This window comes from Numida meleagris, chromosome 2 (genome assembly GCF_002078875.1).
Source record: "Numida meleagris isolate 19003 breed g44 Domestic line chromosome 2, NumMel1.0, whole genome shotgun sequence".
NCBI classification, from domain to species: domain Eukaryota; kingdom Metazoa; phylum Chordata; class Aves; order Galliformes; family Numididae; genus Numida; species Numida meleagris.
Window position 1 is genome coordinate 123,769,983 of NC_034410.1, and position 14,164 is coordinate 123,784,146.

At 39.7% G+C, this 14,164-nt stretch overlaps 1 long non-coding RNA gene across 1 annotated transcript; it reads right to left on the reverse strand.

Annotated features, from left to right (window-relative positions):
* Nucleotides 3,366–7,387, reverse strand: LOC110394829. Its single transcript, XR_002435943.1, has 4 exons — nt 7,298–7,387; nt 6,717–6,800; nt 4,130–4,165; nt 3,366–3,504 (listed from the first exon to the last, which is right to left on the reverse strand). It is a non-coding gene; the product is annotated as an uncharacterized LOC110394829 (long non-coding RNA).

Genomic DNA, 14,164 nt, shown 5'->3' on the forward strand with positions numbered 1-14,164 from the left:
TGTGATCCTTTTATGACACTGATTTTCAAATGGCTCTTCTAATCTGTTTACCCATGTAGACAAGTCTTTTGCCTAAAGAGGAAATCATTTTTTCATATATTAACTTAGAGGTTGGAATAGCATATAGACTTCTTTTGCCCGTATGTTCAGTCCCCAGTTCCTGATTAGGCTTTTGGGTTTGCTTGTGCTTAAATTTGCAGTATGCTTTTTTGGTATTTCTTAAAAAATGTTTTGTGAACCATAATAACCACTGATTGATTGGTACAGACACATTATATTGCTGTTGTCCAAACTGCCACGTGAGTTTGGTCAAGCATGTTGACATTTTAGTGGAAATACTCTTAGTTTTGGTAATATATCCCATAGTACGTTCTTCAACCAGTGACCTATATTTCTTATTTTTCCACTGTAGTATTCAAACTGCAGATAGCAGAGTTAGGAGTCAAATTAAATTAATATTGTGGTTCTCCTCTCACAGTTCTTTAGATATTGTCCAGTCATGTGGGCTAGTATAGCAGTCTTCTGAGGATTAGCAAAAAACAAGCTTCTACAAGGATACCAACCATAAAAGGGCCTGAAAAAGTGGAAGGTGATATTGAAAGTCCTCTACATAGAATTTGTTCTGAAGTGGTTTTATATTTACACATTGGACAATGGTGAAGGATTGCTGTGATGCTGTGATTGGTGTTGCATATCTGAATATGTACCACTGAGTGATGAAACATTGCATTGCTACAGCTGTCTGAGAGCTTGATATTTCCTGTGACTATGAGCATGTAGGTAGGGAGCTCGGTGCCAGTGGAACAGTGTGTGACATTGGTGTAAAGGATTTATCAAGCCAATGCTGGATCAGAAGGCAGGGTACCATATAGAATGTTTCATGATCAGGTTTCCTAAAGTGATCAGTGGCAGCGCGTGAGATATGGAGACTTTTCTTTTTGCTCATCACACGACATTTGCAAATTTTAAAATGGAGTTTCTTCTTCATGCAGTTTGAAAGCTTGGAAAGCTTGACTGTACTGATGGCCACTGCTCTGAAGAAGCTCAACCTTTTGGACACTTTCTGCAATGAGAAATGGACGTTTTCTTACTCTGGACTATTTGGCGATGCCATTCACTCTGCCTTTGTGGAAAATGCAGCTTCCCTAGAGAAGATTTTCCTGGTCACCTCAATGGGAAAACAAAACTATTTCTCTTTTCCCCAGTTATCTGTAGAAAAAATGGAACATATATTCAGGGGACTGGAGGGAAATGGCTGACTTCTACCTTTGAATTTGCTAGTCTCCGAGCAGATTCCTGCTGGAGCCAGTTATTACTCAGAAACCTGGAGTCAGGCATTTACTAGGCTTCAGGTTGGTAGCTGGTGACATCTGTGAGCAGTACATGTATTTATATTTTGCTCATGATTGCTGCACATTACGTTAATGTGTAGTGGCTGTGATGCATGCACCTATTAATGCTTCCTGTGAGGGTTTTAGTGTGATGTAACATATGCGAGTAATCGAAGAATGCGTGTTTGGACTTTAATGTAGTGCTTGCTAAGGTGCAGGGAAAACTGCAGGGTAAATAAAAAGGTTTATGAACAAGATCAGGGTAGGTGGGCATCTTTATTGATTACCCTAAATTCAGAATCTTGCTTACCAATGAATATTCAATAAATAATGAACGCACACATTCCTAATTTTGCCAATGATAAAAAAAAAGTATCAAGTAAAATAATTTAGAAATTTATAAAGTTTAAGAGCAGAAGTGTTTTGCTGTTAAGGTTACAAGTATGCATATGTTCTCTCCGTTGTGGTTGCTGGTAAAATGGTATATATTTATTTTGATAGTGTTAGAATTAAGGCCATGTCCAGAATTGTTGTTATTGTTTTGTGACACAGCCTGCTAACAAAGGGATTTCTTTAGGGGCCATGCAAGGAATAGCGTGTCCAAGAATGCATATGCTTCGGAGATAAAAGCCTGAAGGGGACATGCAGATGACAGCCAAGTCAGAGACGAGAGAGCCCACATCTGCCACGTTCTCGGGAGTGAGTGGCCTTCTATCCCAGCCACTTTGCCAAGGAGAACGGGCTATTTTTCTTGCTTGCTCTTTGTCCTGCTTCACAAGCCCTGGTTAAATGTTTTTCTGAATCCGACTCGAGGATACATCATGGGTTATTACAAAGGGAGTTGTTAAAACACAAAAAAATATTGACTGTAACAGCTGTTTCATAAGTGTTAAAAGTTTACCATGAAAGCATGAAGTGAGGCAGATTTATGAATATGTTATTTTTAACATCTCTTTGGGATAAAGACATATTTAGAATATATGCAGTAAAACTCCTCATGAAAAGTAGTTACTTGACATGTAGAAAACACACACTCAAAAGTCTAAGAACTTGTTATTCTTCATAATACAAAAAGCAATTAGAATACATTATGAACTAATCTTGTGTCAAACTATATCCTTGAGTAGAAGAGACGTTGATTTATAGAAATTTTAAATATATCTTGGACTGATAAACTTTTTTTTTCCATCTCTACAAGTGAAAGACATTTAAAGAAAAAACAAGCCGAAGCATTCTTAACTTTTAAAAAATCTTTTTCTTTTTTTTTTTTCCTCTTTTTCCTGGTGCCAAGTTTCATCTTGGAGGGAACTTTTATAGCTAATTTAAAACACCGTAAAAGAGGATTTATAATGGAAATCTCTACCCTTGCTATAACAGCATTAGCGGGTGCCAGCCTCTAACAAAAGTCCATACGCTTCCATGATGTACTGAAAGCAATGTGAATAGAATGCCATTATTTGAAGTGAGAGGAAATGAAATTCAATTCATCCACCTTAATAGAATAGTCTTATACTTTAGAGATAATGTCAGTAGAATAGAACATTGTCACAAGAAAATTAACTGCTGCTGCTACACGAACACCAGGGCAAAGCCGAGGTACTTAAACAAAATAAATTTGGAGCTAAGCCGACGGTTACTTTTGAAATGGGAAATCCTGATCCTGTGACAATGCTGTACAGACTTCTTGTTTATCCCCAAGTGCAGCAGAACCACACGATCAGAGATGCTTCCTTTGGGGGCAATGGAACAAGTCCTCGTTTCCCCTTCCCATTCCAGCCATGTGCTCTCCCTCCTGTTTTGCTGTGTTCTCCTTTCCCAGCATCCAGAGAGCAGCATGCTGGCTTGGGTTTAATGATGCCTCCACCCCATGGACATGAACGCCTCGTCGAGCAGTCTTGTAGTGACAATGCTGCTGGCTTTGGCTGTTGACCTCCTGCTCCTGTTCGCACACATGGGTGCTTCAAAAGGCACCGCTGGAAGAGCTCCAAGGTGTGTTCCCCATGCTCCTCTCTGTACAAGACATGAGAAATGAAACCAGGAACAAAACTCTTCAGCCAGGTGTTGAATCCCATCTTGGGACATTTAATCAAAGCCTGAGCAGCACTGGGATTCAGGGGTGTGTGAGCAGCATCGGTGTGATTGCAGTTCTGCCATGGGTTGCCACGAGCTGTCTCTGCAGAGGACGGAGGAAGATGCAGGCACTGAGCTGGGCTGTGGATGGAGCAGAGGTTTCCCACTGCTGCCTGTCCTGGATTAAGCCCAGCATTCTGTTCAACAGCGATTTGAGTTTTATGCGTACTGGCCAAAGTGAATAACAAAGCCTTTTCACCTTGGCACTTCAAATATTTAAGGTACTCTCTTTAAACCATCGAGTTGTTTCAAAATGATGTGTTCTGTCATCATTCAAAACCCGTTTGCACTAGGACTTACATTAACATGGGCCTGAATCTTTCCCTGTGCATGGAATGGTGAGTGATTCAGTGGCAAAATTCATCCAGTGATGATTAGATATGCAGTAACCCAAATTAAGTCAATTTTATATCACAGTTTTCATTTATTTTAAAGCCAGAAGGGACTACTGTGATAATCAACTCTAACCTCTTGCATTACACATTTACTGCCTAAAGTTCAATAACTCTTAGGGAAACCAGGCTACATTTTTTCTCTCATGATATGCAGACCAGATTCTATGTGGTAGAGAATTGCCACATACCTGAGAAATTTCTTCCCATATTCAATTAAACCCAAGTACAATTACAATTTCTAAGACGAAGTGTAGGTATTCCTGAGGTTCTTACCTTTACTTTCTGACCTCTAATGAAAATGTTTTCTTTCTGCAATAATACAAATTTTGAGTAGAAATGTCAGATATTATAGGGAGACCATTATTAGCCTATACAAAAAATATTCTAATTTAAAATGTTCCAACATATTTTCCCTTCTCATGTTTAAAGCTAACTGAAAGTTTGTTTATGTTTGGTTATGGATGAACAAAGAGCTTTATATCTTGATAACTGCAGTATTTTACAAACATCTGCAAATAGCCTATTGTTGGTTTATTTTGTGTGATTTCTGGCGTTGCTCTCAAATATTCCCTTCTTTAGAGAGTGGAAGCAACAGTGTCATTTAAATCAACAAGGATGTGTGTTTGAGTTTGTATTTCTGAAGAACACTTCAATGTACACATACAGGAGCAAAACCCCAAACTGCTACAAAGCAGTTTTGTTGAGAAGGGAGTGTGTGCCAGGACACAAAGCAAAAGATTCAGGCCCATTGAGTGTTTGAAAAACTGAACTCCTGCTTTCCAGTTTCCTCCTTCCCCCTTTCTCTGCAGTCCTTTCCCAGAAGGCTTTTTGAAGAGCAAACCTGCCCTGTACCTTTTCCTTTTCCCTCCAGGGAAGCTGGTCTGAAGCTGCCAGACCTGGAACAGCCCTGCTTCTCCTCTCCCCAAGCATTAATCTACATGAGCTCATTTCAGCTACATTGATCAAAAACTGACATCAGGAGGAATTAGGCCTTGAATGCTAAGCAGTTCAAATTGAAAAGCAAATAATAATATATTTTTTTAAATTGTTAGCCATCTAACCAAGCAGCAATAGCACTGAAGATTATAGTTTGATGTTTACTTTTCTTGACTTCCTCACAATTAATGCAGGGCAACATCACAGTTAAAAGAGAGTTGAATCACATAATTTTGGATAATGATGCTTAGCAGCCTAGGCAGTAAAATAGAGGGCATTGTTGTTAGTCTGCATCCTCTTCAAGGATAATGGCTAAAAAGTACTTCTCCTTCCTCCTGTATCACTAGAACACTTTGGGCCAGGAAAAAAAAAACATACTGAAGAATATTGTGTAATTCTCCAAAATGATGAGAGGAATAATGGAAGTGAGAATAATATAGGCAACATATGAAAGAGTAGCTTCAAAGCAAAGAAATGTAAGCAGTCTTTCACACAATTTTTACCACAATTTAGTGGAGTTCCAGATCACACAATGGATGTGAATACTTCACCTGTATTAAGAAGTGTTAACAAGTGGACAAATTAATTTAGAAAACCCTGTAAGGCTATTCAATTAAGGTACTAAACCGATATCTCAAAATACTCTTGTGATATGGATTTTCGGAGCCTGGGAACGTATTCTGAGAAGTTATCACTACATTTGCCATATACTTCAAACAACTATCAATCCTTACTCTCAGGAATTGACTACAGGGCAAGATGGACTTCTGTTCTGAGCTGATACACCTATTGTCTTATATTTTATTTAGACCTGAACTGTGCCATGTGGTCCTCGATGCAGTACATCTTAAGGTAAATCAAAGTCATGAAGAGTATAAAGCTATTAGAATTTTAATGATCTGCCTGGATGGATTGCAGAGTTTGCTGCTACCAAGGATGCATTTTTCAGATGTGTTGTTCAGCCTCAGTCTATCCTTTCAGAACCACTACCAGAGTGAGAATTGCCACAAATATGTCACAATATGTAAAACAATTGGCTCTCAATCAGTTGTCAAGAGGCTTGAAATTATGGATAGATCGTATCTTCCTTTATCTGAGAAACCTCCTAGATACGTGATTCAGAGACAGGCAATTACTAGTCTAACAGGACAAGAACAGTTACAAAGTTAATTACCTGTGATTATCTTACAAAAGGTGGTGATTACATAGCTGAATGACAAAAGAAGAGTGTTCAGGAAGACAAAAACACACGGTACCATAAACTGATAAAAACAGGGCCACCCATTGTTAAATTAGAAATAGCCCACTTTAGTTTGTTTCTGTTACAATAACACCTTCCCCATTCTCCTAAACCTCAGTGCTTTTTCTCAAAAGAAACATTAACATCGTGACAAGAGTTACCGTTCCTCTCTTACTTAAAGCTTTTTTTTCTGCGTTTTTATTTTTATTTTTTTTATGTAAAAGTGAATTGTCAGGGCTGTTGCAGCCGACATGGGGTACAGTTAGGAAAGGGGCGGTGAGTACCATGTAATCTTCTCCCCCAGCTTGTTTGGACATTTACATTAATCTTCTTGACCTTATCATACCTACTTGACCCATCCTTTAGCTAACTGAAGGAGGAAAATAATCAATTCAGTGGATTCTAGCGGCTGAAGAGTTGTTTGAATAGCAAGTCTGAATCCCCGTTGCAGTCTCAGCCCTGCAAACACATGTGGTGCCAGTGACAGGAATATGAAGAATTTACCTCCTAAAAAAATAATTTTAAAATCTGCACCTTGTTGTCAAAGAACCGCACTTGAAGCAGGATCCCTGTTGAAATATGCCCACTGGAAATTTTACTTGTCCAAAAAGAGCTCGCTCTTCCTCAGACAAACCCTCTTTGTCTCACAAACATATTTAGTTCTGTGGCACTTTTCTTCAGTACCTGAATTAGTTTTCTTCTCTCCTCGAGGTTCAGCATTTTGGCAGATTCAGGTCCATGTGTTGGATGGAGGTGTTAGCTGGTTGCCTAATGGGAAAAATTATTCATCAACAGCTAGGTGAGCCAGAATATGCACACGCTGTGTTAGCACTCCTTTGGGTTTTCTTAACACTTGTGTGAACAAAAGCCTTATTATACAAATATTAATAGTATTCAAAATTCATGTCCATAGCTTGATCATCTTCAAAGCCTCCTTGGGACTCCTCAGAAAGATGCCCACGATATTGCAGTTAGGAAGAGCATTGGAGGCTGTGTTCCTCCCATCCAAGGCTTTCAGGATATTTTTAAATGTGATCAAAATATAAAGGCGACTCTTATGTACCTGAGATGTCAAAATGTTCCAGCCAGAATGTGGGCACAGAGGACTAATAAAGTAAAATAATTAGCCAGTACTATTCAGGTGAGTCTGTGCAAGCATGTGTGCTGGCTAAACAAGATTTAAGTTCCTGCGATGGGAAAAAAAAGGTTTTAAAATACAACTCCATCTCTAAGATAAGCCACAGAGCTTTAAAGTTTTCCATTACCATAGGTAACTGCTTATTATGGAGGCAAGTGAAAGCCCGTTTTCCTGAGCACAGCCGCCAGCTATCTATTGAGTTGGGGCCTGCATTACCCCACAGCAATGATCTCACAAAAAATGATCTGAGGAATGGAACACCTCCTCTATGAGGACAGGCTGAGAGCTGGGGCTGTTCAGCCTGGAGAAGAGAAGGCTCCAGGGAGACCTGAGAGTGGCTTTTCAGTGAATGAAGGGGAGCTGTAAGAAAGATGGGGACAGACTCTTCAGCAGGGTCTGTTGTGATAGTACAAAAGGAAATGGTTTCAAACTAAAGGAGGAGAGATACACACTGGATATAAGGAAGAAGTTTTTTACAATAAGGGCGGTGAAACACTGGCACAGGTTGCCCAGAGATGTGGTGGATTTCCTGTCCTCGGAGACATTCAAGGTCAGGCTGGACGGGGCTCTGAGCAACCTAATCTAGCTGTAGGTGTCCCTCTTCATTGCAGGCGAGTTGAACTGGATGACCTTTGAAGGTCCCTTCCAACTCAAACGATTCAGTGATTCTATATTAAATCTGTATCTGCAAAGCATCCAACTCTTGGATTCAAATACCCTACAAACCCAGCACTCTGGTCTTCATACTTGCTCCAATGTGCCTCTGCTCTGACATGCTGTTGTGCCCCAGACATTTCATTTCATTGGCCTGTGATCTCAGCACATCTCTATGAGAGACAGTCCACTGAGGACAAGCAAATGAGAATTGCATCTTTTGGCCCAGCACCTCCTGAAGGATTGGTTCTGGGGATGAGTAGCATCCTGTGTGTAGAGAAGAAAGCATTGCTTTGCTCTATGTGCCATCTTTCCATTTGGAAACTAAAGGGGACCCAACCAAAGGGAACCTGGTGAGCAGCCAGGGACAGCATGGGGCTGACCTAGCATCAGCCCTGTTGAACTGTCCTCTTGCTGATTTCAGTGGGTGTTGGATGTATATCTTTGAAGGGCAAATTTACCTCCAGCTTAATAAGCATGATAAGACATAGATTTGCTGGGAGCAGGAGCAGAAGCCCTCCTGCATCTGTTAGCACATTATTAGCACAGCTTGTTATGGAGCCTCACGTGATGCAGCCCTGGTCCGGGGATGCAATTATGGATGAATTCCTGCTCTGCCTCCCCCACTGACTCAGCAGCACAGCTGGAGCCAGCCATAGTCACATTGCGGGAGGTGAAAGGTACTCTGAATTATAGATTGCCTTTGACCTTTTTTGGTTTAAATTAAGGATAACATCCAGGAAAGTGCCGCCAGCCAGGACACTGCTTAAACATATGCTTACCTTCCACTGGAGGCTTGTGCTCATCAATGGAGATGAAACGCTTTCTTACAGTACTGTGAGAAGATGCTACCCCAGTGATGATTAAATACTTTTCTGAGAGGAGTGTAAATTACTGTTTCCTATAAAAATGGTAACCAGCATAGCTCTTGAATCTAGAAAAATCCTCAAACCTATGAAAATATTCACTTAAATTCAGAGCAGATATTGAATTTCAACCATAGCACATAGACACTATAAAGGGGAGGAGTATGAAAAATTGGACATCTTTTGAATTATAAAAGAAACAACGTTTGTTAATGAACAAAATCAAAATTAGATATGAGTATTCCATCACACAGGGATATCTATCTGAACAGACAAACTCCCTTACAAACCCTCTGAAAAGGAATTAAGGTCAACTTAAAGTCTTTTCACAGGAGTGTTTTCTATGATAACTCTGTAAGTGCTCTCAATATATAACAAATAATTTCAGGGCAAAGATCTGTTTGAAGGAGATATGATTGATGACCTATCATCCCTAATTCACTGTTTATACTCGTAGTGAGCCTATTGGGAAAATACCTCATTCATCAGGGTATTAGTGAATTCAACCAACGTATGGCACCTTCATTTTAACAAACTAAAGGAGAAAAGCTAAATGGGGGAAAATTGACAACCATCTCTGATTCTATGATAATGCAATTAGGCTGCTCCTCTCCAGAGCTTTTGCTAATTCACAAAACAGCTTCAGTCGGCAGGTCATAAATATATGATCATTTTTCACACTTTGAAAAGTAATGATGCCTTGACATGAATCAATAAATCTTGGTGAAGTCATTTATACATTTGTGTTATGCATACAAGTCAGTTCTAAAACAACTACATATTAATTTTGACTTTTATGTGGTCTTTGTTTACAAAAAATATTTTTGCAAAGGCTTCTGCATTCCCTGTGTACCCAAAACCCATACTGAAATCACTGCCTGTTTTCAAGACCCAGCAACTCCAGACTAGACCCTATCACTCTTAGTATTTTTTCTTTCTGATGAAGATGTAAAAGGAGGAGAGGGTGAAAGGGGAATGAGGCAAAATCATATTCTCTCTCTTTTCTGATTCGCTTGTCTTTGGACTTCCTTCTGAAAATATATTGGGGTTTTCCCTATAAATATTGATGTTCTTATTGTTAATTTATGCAAGTTCCCATTCTGAGCCTTCAGCCCTCTCTGGGGAAGGACAAGTGCTTGCCTAGCTATTATGCACTGCAATTTTGAGAGAAAGAAAATGAGAGAAAATGTAAAAGAGAGATAGGTTATCAGCACATCAGAACTTTCTCTTTGGTCTTAGGAGAGATGCTAGAAGAACCGCGCTTGGTGGACGCACAACAATGGAACGCTACGGCACGTCTCATTTAGAAGAAATTTTAAATCCCAGTGATCTTTTTAATGCAAAGTCTGTTTTCTCAGAGGATTCTGACATATTATGTGCTTATGATAAATATAATAGAACCCTGAATATGTATGTGTATGCCAATATGAACAAGGCAGGTCAGCATTCTGGGACAGAAGGGAGTTATCTGCCTCCTAAACTTTGTGGTTAATAACCGAATAAAACCCAAATATGTTCCTTATGTCACAAGTGTGATACAATTTTATCTGAGGCTGATCTGTGCAAAGATAACCACTGAAATTGAAATGCTAGCCACTGACTCAGTGATAAAACCGCTTTGTACAACTTTGCAAAACATAAATCACATCATACAATCTCTCTATACATCCAGGAGCATACAAATTCACAAACAAGTACTACAGTACACAAAGGAATGTTCATGAAAGATCCACAATAAATGTAAAGATGTGCAGGCTGATAAATACCTTGGGTAGCTGCTGATGTTTGCCTTGTTATTAAAATATCTACACGCTGCCAATTTGCAGCAGTTATCCTGTATAGAATAGAACGTTTTACCTTTTATACCTGAAACGCTTGACAATTTTGCGGCATGCAAAGAGAAATGACACTAAATCACAAGTGTACCTGCTGTGCTGTCATTTTCATTAGAATCTCTCTTTGCTTAGTTTATTCGCTGCTGCTCGCTCCTTAAGAAAGTGGTTTTCTAACAGGGATAGACAAAAACCCACATGCATCGAGGGGCTGAAGAGAAAAATATGTTTTTAAGTTGAGAACAGAAACAAAATGGCATTTGGATTGCTCACAACACCAGTTAAGTCATTTTGAATTGCTGATTAAAAATAAATATTGTCCTGAAAATTGTTTTTGTAGTCTCTGTGTATTCTGCCCTGTCTCTATTATCCGATCCCTATTACGATAGCAGCCAATCTGTGATACACTGTTCCACTAAGTCAAGTGCATATAGTACAGGGCTGAAAATTGAACAATGCATTAAGGTGTAAGCTCTCATGTTTATGTAATTTATATTTCACAGACTTAAGTAATAAAGTAATAATATTTTAAACAAAGAAAGGATGTATTTTTTTTAATAGATGTAAAATACCATATTATGAAATGGTACTTCGGTAGTAATTTTAAACAGTGCTAGTTTTCAATCATATATTCTGTAATACGTATTTTAATGAAATACTGAGGACTGGATCTCAAGCTGATGGCAATTAATCTGGCTTTGCAGAAGTTGGAGGGAATTCATCATGTGCCTTTAGTGTACATGGTTTTCTGAATCGGTGCCAGGTGAGAATCTCGCCCATTGTGTCTCCCCCTCATGCTTGATTCCCAGCCTCATGATTTTTGAATTTCAAGGCAGCGAGAAGCAATGCCTCAATCATTGTGCCACTGGCCTGCTCCCCAGAGTCCTCTGTAACAGACCCCTCAGCATCCATAGCTGCATCGCCTTTTGTCAACAGAACCTGCTTCCCAGCCCCACTGAAGGTGTGGTATGCATTTCATGAAGGTTCATAGAAAGAAAATATTTGGATTAATGATATAATTTATTGGCAATTTAGTGACAGTAGGTCTCAGTAGAGTGACAATAGGATTGAAAAAGTAAACCAGTGGGATATACTTGATTGTGGTTGTTGGGCCGGCAGCGGGGAAGCTGCAGGGGTCACACTGATTGGCATTGTCACTTTCCCCATTCATCAAGCAAGGCCAGACTTCCCGAATCATTTACCAGATGGGGCAGCTCGTCAGTTTAAACACCTGATATGAAGCCATCCGTCATCTGATAACATGATCGTTCGGCTGCAGCTGGCTCGGTGCTCTGCAGCCTGAGTGCACATGTGATGGACTGGAGCCAGGGAAGCAGGCTTAGCAGTGCTGCACTCCCGTGATAGGATTTGCAGCCCTCCACTGGACCATGGAACAGGTGGAGACGGAGAGAGAATGAAAAAATTACCATGTGTTGCAGGGATTAGAGAGCACACACTTACCACTCCACTTGAATACCAATCAAAGGACAACCTTGAGCCAGACAAATCTAAGGCCTTTCATGATGTAATATGGAGAGCATATATTTTTGCATATGCTGATATATCTTCATTTTCCTACACAAGTCTGCAGTGTTATCTGTCAATACTAGCACATGATTTAGTGGGCATGATGGTGATGGGTCAGCGGTTGGACTGGATGATCTTAGAGGTCTTTTCCAACCTTAATGATTCTATGATTCTATGATTCTGCTGTCACTTACCTTTTGTTTTTACCATGTAAGAGAGAACAGATATTTGGAAATACGGGCTTTTCCTTTTTATTCCTTTACAAATGACATCTTAACATAGGTAATCTCTTACCCCCCAGAAATGTGTATTTCTAGGAATTTATTCCAGGTCCTATTAGATTTGTTCAACAAGACAAAAGCCTGCCAGAATGAATTCAAAATATGACGATGCTTACTGAAAACCAGTCCTGTGCTCAGATTCCCCCAGTTATTTTAAGTCTCAGATCTCCCTGATTTCAAAGGAGTTTGGTACCTACATGGCTCTGAGGATCTGTCTTTTAGTTGCACCTTTGGAGCTGTTCAAGTACTTTATAAGTCAGCAGATACCATAGCTTTGATCTCAGAAAAATCCCTCCTGGGAGAACCACTTTGGGGGAGTCTCCGTGCTGCAGTGTTCAAAGGCACGTTAAATGGCTTTAATGCACATAGGTGTCTTCAAGAAAGTGAGCTGATTTTCAGCCCTTGGCACAGTATTCCCCAGCCTCACCAGGCAGTCCAACACCACAGGGTTCCTGTGCAGAAGTGTGCACAGATGACCCCATTTTTGAAGCACACATCCTGGGTCCACGCCTCCTCTTCAGTCTGCTCCAAGCTGGGCCTGGAGGACCAGAGGTATCATTGTGTTGGCCTTTGACAAGCAGATGAGGAGTTAAGGGAAGATGACAGTCTCTCTCATTCTAGCTTGATGAGAAGTCCTAGCAAACCTGGCATATGCTGGCTTTTCTTAATCGATTTGCAAGAAATTGGAGTACCAAATTCAACAGGAGAGATCAGACTTCTTGTTATCAGTAACTCTGTATGCACTAATCTATTGTCTGATTGAATCCTCCCTCAGTCTTGAGAACACACTGATTGACTGTGTGCATATTTATGTGTGCATGTATGTGTGTGAGTATAACTTCACAAAAACACATATAAAAATGCCCATGTTTTCCGAGGAAGAACTCAGAACCTCCTTGCTGTCTTCAGGTCAGCTGCTATCACAACTGCCTTCCCCAAACTGCAGGAAAAATGCCCCTCCATGAAAATGCTGGCACTGACAGCGTTGTGGTTGGTTATTTCAGGATGGGGACAAGGGTGAACTCGCTTCCTTATAGGATGTGTATAGTCAAGGACAGAATGCAATATGAGTATTATCACGGTGTATATGCCTTTTCCTCTAAAGACACTTGCTTGTACAGTTTTCTTCTCTTGGCTCTGCTTTTTCCTTCCTGAAAATTGTCTGTGGAAGATCTGCTGGAGTTAGTTCCTTTCACTTCTGAACAGCTATTAAGAGATACCTTGAAGCAGTTTGGGGGTTGATTTGTTCCTTTCTTTTTATAATATTATGTTAAGACCTGCTAAATTTCTGTCCAAGTTTAAGGGTTTTTGTGTGTGTGTGTGTGATTTTGTTTTGCTTTTTTTTTCCCCCAGAGACAAACTTCACTTGTTAAAAGGTTTCATGTTTCCTTGTTAGAGTATGAAACAATTGTCTTATTTTGAGGGAAAGAGACAATATTTTGTCAAAACCACAGGATCCTATAACTTTAGACACTTGGAAGTGTCAGAGATGCTGTAATTCAGTTTTGCAATTTATGAAATAAGATATAAACTATTTGTAGGAAAGTGAGCTAAAAGGGCATAATTTATTTGTTATATACCTTCTTTTGTCTTTGACTTTCTTCGGCCTATTTTGTACATACCTATTCTGTACCCTATTAGAAAAATTCCATTTCTATTTGAATGAATAACTTTTTGTGAGATTGATAGTATTTTAGGGATCGAGGAGAGCTTTAAAGACATGCAAAAAATGTTTAGAGATATAGCAGTAGAAAGGTGAAAATGTTCATAAACATAGCAAATGTGCCAGGTTCTAAGAACCAGTGAAACATGTGCAGTCACATGCAGAGACCCC